The sequence below is a fragment of the Phyllostomus discolor genome, chromosome 2 (genome assembly GCF_004126475.2).
Source record: "Phyllostomus discolor isolate MPI-MPIP mPhyDis1 chromosome 2, mPhyDis1.pri.v3, whole genome shotgun sequence".
Classification (NCBI taxonomy): domain Eukaryota; kingdom Metazoa; phylum Chordata; class Mammalia; order Chiroptera; family Phyllostomidae; genus Phyllostomus; species Phyllostomus discolor.
In genome coordinates, this window is record NC_040904.2 from 70,442,701 (window position 1) to 70,456,561 (window position 13,861).

Here is a 13,861-nt window from a genome sequence, read left to right on the forward strand (position 1 = left end):
CTGACCTGCAAACCAAAGGGTCATTGGTTCAATTCCCAGTCAGGGATTATGCCCAGGTTTCAGGCCAGGTCCCCATTTAGGGACCACATGAGGAGCAACCACACATTGATGTTTCTCACCCTCCCTTTCTCCCTCCTTTCCCCTTTCTCTAAAAATAAATAAATGGCATCTTTAAAAAATAGTTTTAAATCATTTTAAAGCTACTACTACAAAATACCTAATAGTTAAGGCCAACTACCATCACATGTCATAAAATCCTAGAGTGTATAATCATAAAATAACTACTCATGCTTCTCTTCTTTTCCTTTTCAACTATCCACAACTTTATCAGATATTAATTTAATCTGGAATTATTTTAATAACTGTAAATGTTCACAAAATTCCTATACCTATATGTTGAAGTACACTCTACTCTCCATTCTAGTGATTGAAAAGATCATTCTTATTTAAAATTTAATATTTCCTATAAACTAGTAAAGTGACTGTTGCTATTTCTTGGCAGACTTGAAAAGTTGGAAAATTCACACATTAAATATCTGATTCAGATCATGCTTCTCAATTCGTTTTTTTAATTAATTTATTTTTTTTTTACTTTTTTATTGATGTTTGAATATAGTTGTCTCCATTTTCCCACCACAACTTTCCCCTGCCCTACCCAGGCCCACCTCCCAGCCTCAATCCAACCACCCCTTTGCTCCATCCACAGGTACATCCTTCATGCTTCTCAATTCTTAAAGAGAGAGAGTGCCTTGGCTAGTGTGGCTCTGTGGATTGAGTGCCAGCCTGTGAACCAAAGGGTTGCTGGTTCGATTCCCAGTCAGGGAACATGCTTGGGTTGCTGGCCAAGTCAGGTCCCCAGTAGTGGGCAAGTGAGAGGCAACTACATATTGATGTTTCTCACCCTCTTTATCCCTCCCTTCCCTTCTGTCTAAGATAAATAAATATTTTTTAAAAAGAGAGAGAGACTGAGATTGAATCACTATGAAAAGACCCATAGATGATTTGGATGATCATCCTCTCTCCTTTTTGTCAAATTTATAGCTTTGGCTAAGGCATTGTGGACATGACACACAAAATCATCTGGAAAATCACAGTGTACCCTTTTTTTCATTCTTACTATCTCCACAAATACCTCCTGATATTTATAGCTCAGCACAACCATATTGATATGTATTCATAGCTATCTTAGAATCCTATAGTGTTCATTAGTTATTTTGTATTTTCTCATTTCTCTACCATATGCTAACTTCAATAAGTGCATTATTTTATATGCACAATAGTTTTATTTCCTCATTGGTATAAAATCTCAGTGAAAAGTTGAAAGTCAATGGTTTTTCAAATAAACTATGGTATCTATCCCAGAATTGGGCACATAGTATTTGAGAAAAAAATCTTGAATAAGAAATTAAGCATATTATTATATCGTTCAATTTAAAATTATTGAATAAAGATCTATATGACTAACACCTATTGATCAGAGGGAAACAAATTCAAAATCATTTAATACTCTAGTTGGCAAAGTCAAAAATTTGTAAGGGCAAGCATACTGAGTGTTTTTCTTTGTTTCTCTCTGAGCACACTTGAGAAAGACTCCAACTCTTGAAATTAATAGTAATTCATACGGAATGTTCAAAAACCAGATCCCTCCTTATTTTTATGCCCTTAATAGATATATGTAATCACAAACTTCATTACTCAGATCTCTAGCCTCTGTTTCAAACATCTGACACTGTCCAGCAGTAAACCCAAAACATTTATCTACTGGGAAACAGTAGTTTCAAGGAAAGTGTTTACTGTCAATAAAAAGGGACAAAATGATGAAACATAATCAGTATTTCACCTTTCCCCCTCTCTGTTAGCCTCAATTTTGGATGGAAGGATTGGAATGCAAGCATTCATCTTCCAAGTATGAGGACACGCTCTTGATATTATGAAATAGAAAGAATTAAGGTATGCATTATGAACAGCTCATTCAGTGTCCTAGTTGTTTAACTCTGAAATTGGTTAAACTGCTATATGGAGATTTTTGTCACTCACATTGGCATATATTTCTACCTGATACATTAAAATTGTAATTTGAATTTATAATCACTCTGAAATTTGTTCACCATTGTCGACTAAAGTAGACTATTTTCTCTATATTTTTATACTCTGTTCTCAGACTGCCTCTGAAATAATCAACAGGAATATTGAAATTAAGTTTATTTATCTTGGGAAAAGGTAGTTAGGCTATTGGAAAGCCATGCACAATTTCAAAACCTTCAACACATTTTACCACATTACAAAAGAAATCATATGAATTCTTTTTTTAAGAAATGAACAAGGCAACACTGACTTTGACCTGTTCTTGGACCTCATTTTACACAAGTACAGTTATATTAGATTGAGATGAAAGTTTTCACTTCCTTGCTTTCCAATGTTATGTGTGGGAAATACAGTTTCCCTTGAAGCTACAAAGGGCTACCAACTAAAATACTTATGTCCTTACTTCTGATTCAAAGAAGGCAAGCCACAGAAAGCTAAATAGTGGAAATAATAATAGACAGTCCACTCTCACAGATCAAGTGTAGATCTAGCTACATCAGAATTTTAACTTGACATGCAGTATTTGAAAAAAAAAGTAGTTATTATTATCATTTTCAAACATTGAAATAAAATTGTGTTACATTTCTATAACAACAAAAAATGTCCTTTTGTTTTGAATTTGACTTTTTGATCCATATAACAGGTTTTCACATGACTCATTTCCAAGGCTGAGTAACCAAGGCTGAGTAATCATTTACTGAATCATTTTATGCTGTCTTCTTTGTAAGTATACCTTGGAAAATCATACAGTGAAATGTTTTAAACCAGTGATGTCTATCTGCATTTAAAAAGAAACAAAAGGCATTTATAAAGATTACTTTGACTTTTCAAATACTTTTGTAAAAACAATAAGGTGATGCCTCATTTCATTGTTTTATTAAAACCCACACTGATTACAGTGACATTTGTTGTTTAAAGAAAGAAGCATTATATTTATTTTATTTATACTTATTATTACATAGCATCGTATGATAGATTACTGGGTTAGGGGACATTTCTAACTTTGTTTTGTACAAATCTAATCCATTTTTTCACTACGCTTGTGCTTGATACAATTATTATTTTAAGGAATAAGCGTAAACTGCAAAAGTTTTATATTGTTTGAAAAAATTGTGTTATAGTATTAATGAGTTTCTTTTTAGGTCCGAGTCAAGTTTCATGTTTTAGAGTTGAAATGATGAGAATAAAAATGCCCATGTTCTAGGACTACTGTTTTGAAAACCTAAGCATTAATTCTTTGGCATAATACCTTAGGCTGGTTATTAACTGATTTTATAAGTACATAAATTTTTATTATATTTTATTAGAATGGGCATCTTAAAATAAAAGCAATGCTTTCTAAATAACTTTTATTGCTATTTAAATAAAATTATCTCCATTTTCCCAACCACTCCCCCCCATGCCCCCATCCCAACCTCCCACTTTTGAACCTATCCTTGTTGGCTTTGTCCATGGGTCCTTTATAAATGTTCCTTGACGACCCTTCCCGTATTTTCCCACATTATCCCTCTCCCTTCTCTCCTCTGGTTACTGTCACTTTGTTCTTTATTTCAATGTCTCCAGTTATATATCACTTGAAAAATAATGTTTTATATATTTTTTCCATCTTCTCAGTAACCTTTTTTTTCACTACATTTATTTATTTTTAGATGAAGGGATGTAAGGAAAAAAGGGAGAGAAACATTGATATGATTGAGAAACATCAATTGGTTGTCTTTGCTCACACCTGGGGCAGGAATAAACACACATCCTCAGCCTAGGCATGTGCCCTGACTGAGAATTGAACCAGTGACCTTTTACTTCCTGGGATAATGCCCAACCAACTGGGCCACACTGGTCAGGGCTGCTCAGTAACTTTTTAAATGGGATAAATAAACCTAAAGGAAATGATTTTACTATTATTAGGTAACTAAAGATTAGTATGTAATAAACAGTTTTAAGATCCAAATTAATTATTATGAATGCTAAAAAAAATAAACAAAGAAAATTAAAGAAACAGAATCAACAAAGCAACATCAATTAATTGTATAATCTGATGTGGTTAGATTTGATGATTAGGCTCGTTTGCTTTATAAAATCCAGTTGAAATATAACAAACAGTGCCAATTTAGATTACATCAGCTCCCTTTTCTCTATTGTAATACATATAAACCAAAACTTAAAGTACCTAAAAATATACAAATAAATGTTTCCAGTTTCAATAAAATTCTTACCCTGTATAGCCTAATTTTGATCATTTATATTAACTCAAATAATTTACCACATTGCAGACTCACCTAAATTGATTTTTATGCATGTTTAATTCAAGGAAATTGTTATAATATTGCTACTCTGGGCTTACTGAAATGACAATTTTCCAAAGGGAAGTAATCGAATTTGAAATTCAGTATCTAAGATAATAGCATGTTTATTTTTTTTCTACGTGATCGATATTATCCACTCTGGAAGACAGTTTTCTTAGAATCCAAATCATAAATGTATCAGAAGTCCAGGTATACTGTTCTACATGTCAGTAGACTGGAGCGTCAATGACAGGACAGACTGTGCTACATCAGGGTTGACTTTCCAGCCTGAGGGACACAAGCATATATTTTTATTTTAGGCAGAAAATTACTGTAACTCCTCATAATGGCCCCTTCAGGAAAACTGATACCCTTCATGGAAAGTCTAATGTCTCCTAATCCATAAATACAGTTCTCAATATAGAAAACATTTGGAATTGTTCATAAACCAAAACATAAAAGGTCAAACCTTATTACTCTGGCAATGTCATCGAGTCGTTATTCAATAGCATATTGTGAAGTACCTAATGTTTCAATGCTCCACAGTACCTTACGGTCATAGGAAATTTAGATAGATAGAAAATAGGCACAGTAATTTCTTGTTATTTGTAGTAGTTATGCTCCATAAGAAAATTGCCATAGATACTAATTTAGTGTATACTGAAGAATTGCTCTTAGAGAAATAAAGAATTAGGTTCCTGTGAACCTCTGCTTACAAACAACCAATAAGTAACTTGTTTTAGGCACATTTCTGCTTAAGAACACCTTACTTAATGTATATTGTTGGTTCATTGACATTAAACTCAAGGACCACAAAACTATTTCTCATGCATGAGTGAAGCTTATCTAACATATATATTTTCTCTGTAAGGCATGTAGCAACCTTCTTATAATCTTCAGTGCTGTGCTTGGGGCACATTTTAAATTGCAAAAACACCATCTTAAATGCAATAAATGTGTTACTAACTAGATTGTGTAAAGGACATGTGTTTTGTGTATGACAGCTGAAAGAAGACAATTGCACTTTGACTTCAGCTGGAAACTTGTGCATTGAGTGACAAATTTTTGTTCTGCAAATGAGTGTGAAAATAACATGAGTGTTGATTTAGGGTTACATAAAAATTTTACTGAGTAAACAAATGAACAAAAATGGATTCCACAAATAATGAGGATAAAGTGTAGATACATATATAACCAACCTGTTTTATGTTTGGTTTTGTTTCTTTTAGTATCACATTTTTAATGCTAAAATTTATAAATATATTTATTGTACTTTAAATATATTATGTTCAATGCATAATCTGATGCATTTCATAATACTTTTCTTTTTAAGAAAAATGTATTTATTTTTAGAGAGAGGAGAAGGGAGAGAGGAGGAGAGGAAGAGAAATATCAGTGTCTGGTTGCCTGTCACATGTCCCCTATTGGGGACCTGGCCTACAACACAGGCATGTGCCCTGACAGGAATCAAACCAGTGACCTCATGGTTCATGGGTCAGCCCTCAATCCACTGAACCACACCAGCCAGGTCTTTGTTTTATTTTCTGATTATAAAAGTAAAAGAGTGCTATTATAAAGAATCTGAAAGCTACTGAAGAATACAATTGAAATCATGTTACATAGATTGTGCTATTTAAAAGAGAATTGAGTCATAAAATTTATGTTATATATAACTATATCTCTATCTGTTTTAACTTAATGTAATCTGTTGTTGGGCATTTATATTTTCTCCTTTTTCTCACTATTATAAAGAATTATGATAATATTTATTTTCCAATGTTTTTACATGTTTTGCATTATCAGTAAAATTTCTGGGTAAAAGTCATTCAATATTTTAAGGTTCTTAGTCAATAATAGATGGTTAAAAAAATGTATGTCCTCAGTGCTTTTATGGTGCATAAGTGTGCTCACTTCATCTCACCATTTTTTCCCTGACATTTGGTATAATCATTATAATCATTAATATACATACACACCACTATGCAAATTAGTAAGCATTAACATTTTGTTGTTTTATAATATACCTATACTATTGTCTTTATAGTGAATGTTTAACATATTTACCATTTACTTTCTCATGTATGTGAATTGTATATGATTGAAGGAAGGAATTTTTATCCTACTCATACATATGAAGTCTTTTAAAAAAAATTTATTGAATTTATTGAGATGACATTGGTTATAAAATTATACATGTTTTAGGTGTGCAATTCTATGATACACTGTCTGTTTATTGTATTGTGCATATTAGCTTGTTGTCTATCACATGCATAGCAAATTATTTCTCCCAGTTTACCATTATGATTTTGTGGTTGATTGTCTCTCAGTACTCATTATTTGTACCTTTCTTATGTTAATAATAACACTGAAGGTTGCTCAAATTTTCTTCTTTTGAAATCTTCCCGTCTCAATTAATGGTCTCACATCTTGTTAGACTTTCACATTAAAATATTTGTAGTCACTCTTGATACTTCTCTTTCCATCATATTCCACCTGTAAAATCTGTCAGAACATAACTATTAGTCCAATCAGTTCCCACCACTGCCACTGCTAACAATTTGTTTTGTGTCACCACCATCTCTCACCTGGATTACTATAATATAATTGTGACTGATCTCCTAACTTTTACCTTTGCCCCTTGTCTATTTTCAACACAGCTGCCAGACAGATCCTATTAAAATGTCAAGTCAGATCAGTTCAACCTTACATAAATTTCTTTGTAAAATTTAAATCCCTAAAATGGCCTACTAGCCTCTACATGATTTATATACTCTTATTTCTCATTTCAGTCATCCAAAGTACATTGGTTTCTTTGCTCTTTTTCAGTCAAACCAGTTATGCCTCCAGCTTAGGCATCTGTTTTTTTTTTTTCTCTATGCCTGGAATACCCTAAAGAGTAAGTCTCTTGATGAGTTGCAAACAACCTGTCTACTGTTTTATTATTATCCTTATTATTTTTAGATAAACCTAATGCGTATAGGTGTATTCTCTATTAATAATGTACTTAACAAAAATCATTTTCTTTTATAAGCTTCAATAGTTATCCCAAGCCATCTTTACACATACTACTTTGCCATTGAATCTTAGCAGTACATAAATGTCTTACAATTAATAATCCTGAACATATGAACTGATATTAAACATCCTGGCCTATCAAGAAAGTAATTTTCAATAAAAAATATTTTTATTTTTAGCCCTGGCTGGCATAGTTCAGTGGATTGAGTGCGGGCTGCGAACCAAAGTGTCACAGGTTCTATTCCCAGTCAGGGAACATGCCTGGGTTGCAGGCCACAGCCCCCAGCAACTCCATATTGATGTTTCTCTCTCTCTCTTTCTCTTTCTCCCTCCCTTCCCTCTCTAAAAATAAATAAATAAAATATTTTAAGAAATATTTTTATTTTTAATAATTTTTATATATTCTATAGTATTTAAACAATTATACTATAAATATTTACAGCAATATCTTAATCAGGAAGACTTTTTAATACCTAAAACCACTGATCATATAAAACTTAAAATTTACTTACATATTTGTGTGTTTACAATCACATGATCAGTACATTTTCAAATATAAAATATATATCTTTCAGGAAAAAAGGAAAAAATTAAGTATCTAAAGTTTTTTACTTATAAATTGATGGTAGTCATGAGAATTAATTTGGTCAAACACTAGTCAGAATGTTGCTGTGAATATTTATTTTATAGTTCATTGGCTTGCAGTAAAGGAGATTACCCTTAATAATACACACCCAGTGGACCTCATCTAATTAGTTAAAGGTCCTGAGAAAATAGACTGACATGTCTGAGAAAAGGAGATATTCTACCTCAAGAATGCAACATAAAACACTTGTATAAGTCTTGCCTGCTTGTCTGACTTAAACACTTCAAATTTAAGATTCCAACATCAACATACACAAATCGGTTGCATTTTATACCAACAACAAGCAATCCAAAAGAGGAAATTAAGAAGCAATTTAATTTATAATACCATCAAAAGGAATAAAATTCTTAGGAATAACATTAACCAAGGTAGCACAAAAAACCTTATCTACTTAAAATTACAAAACATTGAATAAAGGAATTAAACTCAAATAAATTAAAAGACATCCTGTGTTCACAGATTTGAAAAATTAATATTATTAAAGTGTACATATTACCTAGAGTGAACTACACATTCACTCCAATAACTACCAAAACCCCAATGACTCTTTTTTTTACAGAAATAGAAAAACAATCATAGCATTCATGTGAAACCTCAAAAGATCAAGAAAAGCCAAAATAGTTTTTAGGAAGAACCAAGCTCGAGGCTCACACTCCCTGATTTCAAAACATGTCACTAAAAATAGAAAGTGAAGCCCTGGCTGGCATAGCTCAGTGGATTGAGCGTGGGCTGGGAACCAAAGTGTCCCAGGTTTGATTCCCAGCCAGGGTACATTCCTGGGTGCAGGCCATAACCCCCAGCAACTGCACATTGATGTTTCTCTCTCTCTCTCTCTCTCTCTCTCTCTCTCTCTCCCTCCCTTCCCTCTCTAAAAATAATATAAATAAAATCTTAAAAAAAATAGAAAGTGAAACTGAAAATAGAAAGCCCACAAATAAATACATGCAAATATGGTAAACTGATCCTAAGTAAGAATGACAAGCCCTGGCTGACATGTTCAGTGGATTGAGTGATAGACTGCAAAGCAAAGGGTTGCAGGTTTGATTCCCAGTCAGGGCACATGTCTCAGTTGTGGACCAGGTCCCCAGTAGGAGGCATGTGAGAGGCAACCGCACACTGATGTTTTTCTCCCTTTCTTTTTCCCTGCCTTCCCTTCTCTCTCTGAAAATAAATAAATACTTTTTTTAAATGACAAGAAAACACAATGGGAAAAATTTAGGCCACTCAACAAACAGTGATGGTATTGACTCATTTTAGATGTACAGTCACACACAATGTCAAAGTGAAGGAATGGGAAAAAAATGTATGCAAAGGAAGCCAAAAGAAAGCCAGGGTAATTATACTTATGTCAGTATTACTATTAAGCTTTAAAACAAAGACTGTAATGAGAGACAACATAGGGTGTTACATAATGATAAAGGGGTCAATTCAACAAGAGAATATGACATTTGTAAATATCTATGCACCTAACATAAGAGCACATAAATTTATAAAGTTAATATTTATAGAGCTAAAGAAAGAGGTAGACAGCAACTCGATAGCAGTAAAAGAATTTAATACCCTGTTTACATCAATGGATAGATCATCAGACAGAAAATCAATATGGAAACATAAGCCATAAACAACACATTAGACATTATGAACCTTACAGACATATACAGAACATTTCATCCCAAGTAACAAAATATACATTGCTCTCAACTGCACATGAAACATTTTCCAGGATAGATTATATGTTAGGCCACAGAGAAGTCTCAATAAATTAAAGAGGACTGAAATCATATTAAGCACTTTTGTACCTTTTCTGACCACAATGGTATGAAACTCGAAATCAATTACAACAAGAAAACTGGAAATTCACAAATATGTGGAGAATAAGTGGCGTACTATTGAAAAACCAATGGGTCAAAGGAGAAATCAAGAGAGAAATAAAAAATAAACCTTGAGACAGAAATGAAAATATAACATACCAAAATTATAAGATGCAGCAAAAGCCATTTTAGTAATAAATGCTTTATTGAAGAAACAAAAAATATTTCAGATAAAAAACTTTACTCTTCAAGGAACTAAAGAAAGAAGAAGAAACAACCAAAACTAAGTACAACAAAACAAATAAAAGTTGGAACAGAAGTAAATGAAATAAAGACACATAATAGAAAATATCAGTGAAACTAAGATCCAGTTTTTTAAAAAGATTAACAAATTGACAAACTTTTAGACTGATTGACCAAGAAAAAATAATTAAAATAAAATGAAACAGGAGCTAGTACAACTAATATCACAGAAATGCAAAAGATCATAAAATACTACTATGAATAACCATACACTAGAAAATATGACAAGCTAGCAAAAATGGTTAAATTTCTAGAAATGGACATCTACCAAGACTGAATCACGAAGAAATAGAAAAATCTGAATGGACTGATACTAATAAGGATATTAAATCACTAATCAAAAAACCTCTCAACAAAATAATTCCAGAACCAATGAGTTATACCAAGATTTTACAAAGAACTAATATCAATCCTTCTCAAATTCTTCAAACAAATAATAGAAAGAGGATATCTTAACAAACTTGTTTTGTAAGCTTCTTACCCTGTTTTCAAAAACAGACAAGGCAACACAAGAAAAGATAATAAGTCCTGATGAATATAGATGCAGGAATTGTCAACAAAACATTAGCAAATTTAACAACACATTAAAAGGGTGATACTCAACAGCCAAGTGGTTTTATTCCAGGGATAACAGGATAGTTCAACATCCACAAATTAGTCAGTGTGATACATGAAGGATAAAAACCATTTGATTGTCTCAATAATTGCAGAAAAAGCATTTGACACAATTCAATATCCTTTAATCATAAAAATTCTCAACAGAGAATATATAGAGGAAAGGCATCTCTACATAATAAAGGCCATACATGACAAGTTGAAAACTAACTCCATACTCAATAGTGAAAAGTTGAAATCTTTTCCTCCAACATCAGGAACAAATCAAGAATGCCCACTTTATGACTCATTCAATATAGCACTGGAACTACTAGTTAGAACAACCAGGCAAAACAAATAATAGCATCTAAAATGGACATACAATCAACATGCAGAAATAAGTTGTATTTATATGCACTAATGACAAAACATCTGAAAAAGAAATAAACTGATCTCATTTACAATAGAACCTACACAACAAATACCTAGAAATAAATTTATCCAAGGAAGTTAAAAATCTATCAAAAAATTATAGACCCTGTGGTCATGGATAGAAATAATTCATTGTTGGGAGGAGCCCTGCCTGGTTTCAGGAGCTGTAACCCCCCAATGGCTAAGGCTGAGTGAGCAACCTTCAGACCATAAGCCACTAAGGAGACAAAGTTTGTCTCCCTAGCAGGAGCTCTGCTTCTGCTCCTTTTCCCATAACTGTCCCCCAATGCTTGATCAGTTAGCCAATGACGGGTAAGATTCCCCAAGGGAAGAATACCCTAAGACCCCAGTGAAGGACTTGGGGAGCTATGGAGAATGGGGGTAATGGACCCTCGCCCCTCAGCTTTGACAAAGTGTGAGTCCTCATTCTGTCTGTGAGAAGTCTCCTAATTTCTTGGCTATCTTGCCTCCTCTGCCTGATTTAAGCCTGAAACAATGACAGAGGGTGGTGTAGACCTGTGCTAGAAAGGGCAAGTTTCCCAGGTAATCAGGCTTGAGAAACAATGCATAAACTCCTGTGAAACCTGCTTTGCTAAGAATGCTCTTAATTAAATGATAAAGGCCTGAACAGGAAATGTTTGTTTACTAAAATTTTGTAGCCCTTTAGCTAATAGACCCTGACTCAGATTAAGCCCTCATAGTTCTTTGTATGCTATCTATTGTTTGATCCTTACTGCCTGACAATGATTAATGAACTTTACCTGTATTCCTGTGCAATTTAAAAGCCAATAAAAACCTGTAAAGGGAAGGATCAGGGCGGTCTCCTCTAGAGAGAGTGGCCAGGCTGCCCTGAGGCACCTTCCCCTTGAGAGGGTAGCTGTGTCATCCCTTTTCTTCCAAAGGACTCAGTAGCCCATGGGAATGTCTCATTTCATCCATAACACCGCAGTCACTGCAGGCCAGTTTCTGCATCAATTCATGTTGTTAAAATGCCCATATTACCAAAGCTATATTTAATGCAATTTCTATCAAAATTTCAAAGGCATTTTTTTTCAGAGAAATAGAACAATCTTAAGGTACATATGGAACCCCAATAGACCACCAAAAACCAAAGCAATCTTGAAAAAGAAGAACAAAGTTCAAAACATCACACTTCTTGATTGCAAACTCTATTACAAAGCCCTACTAGTTAAAGCAATATGACATTGGCATAAACACCAACACATAGATCAATGGAAAACAAAATAGAGGATCCAGAAATGATCACATATAATAAATTTATGACAAAAGAGTCAAGAATTGACAATGAGGAAATGACAGTCCCTTCAATAAATGGTACTGGGAAAACTGGGCATCGATATGCCAAAGTATGAAACTGGACCACTATCTTATACTATACAAAAAATAATCATAACTCAAAATAAGTTAAAGACTTGAATGTAATGCCTGAAAGTATTAAATTTCTAGAAGAAAATGTAGGTGGTAAATCCATTGACATACGTTTTGGTGATGATTTTTGAATCTGATACCAAAAATAAAAGCAACAAAACAAAAACAAGCAAGTAGAGCTGCAATGCACTAAAACAACAGCAATAAAGAAACTGAAGAGTGAAAAAATCAATCAACCAAATTAAAAAGCAACTACTACACAGGAGATTATATTTGGAAATCACATGTCTGATAAGGGTTATACCTAAAATATATAAAAATCTCATACAAATCAATAGCAAAAAATGATTAAAAATGAGCAGAAATCTGAAGGGACATTTTTTTTTTCCCAAGGAAGATGACAGATACATAAAAAGAAGCCCAATAGCATTAATCATCAAAAAAAGGTAAATCAAAACTGGGATATTATCTCACACTTGTTAGAATGCATATTCTCAAAAAGAGAAGAAATACATGTTGAAGAGGGTTTGAACACAAAAAGAAGAAACAGAAAAGAAAAAGACAACCTTATGAACTGTTGTTGAGAATGTAGATTGGTGCAGTCATATGTAAAACAGTATAAACGTTCCTCAAATACTTAAAAAATAAAATTACCACATGACTCAAAAATTCCACTTATGGATGCCAACTCTCACCAATTGTATTCAACATAGTTCTGGAAATCCTGCCAGAACAAGAAGCAAGAGGAAGAAATAAGCCATCCAAACTGGTAAGGAAGATGTAAAATTTTCACTTTTCATCAGCAAAAACTTTTGCTGATGGTATGATTCTGTATATAAAAAACCATAAAGACTTCACCAAAAAGCTACTAAAAACAATAAACAAATATTGTAAAGTTGCAGGATACAAAATCAATGTATAAAAATTCACTACTTTCCTATATATTAACAATTAAAATTCAGAAAAAGAAATGAAGATAACAAGTTCTTTTGCAACTGAAACTAAAAAATAAAATACCTAGGAATGAACTTAAAGGATGTGAAGAGCCTATAAACTGAAAACTACAAAGCATTATTAAAAGAGATCGACAAAACATAATGAAATGGAAAGATAGTTTGTGCTCATGGAATGGAAGAATCAATGGCCATATTAACCAAGTAATATACAGATTTAATGCAATTGCCGTCAAAATCCCAATGTCACTTTTAAAGAAATAGAAGAGAAAGTAATCAGATTTGTATGGAGTCACAAAACCCCTAAATTGCTAAAGCAATCCTGAGAAAAAATAATGAAGTTGGAATATC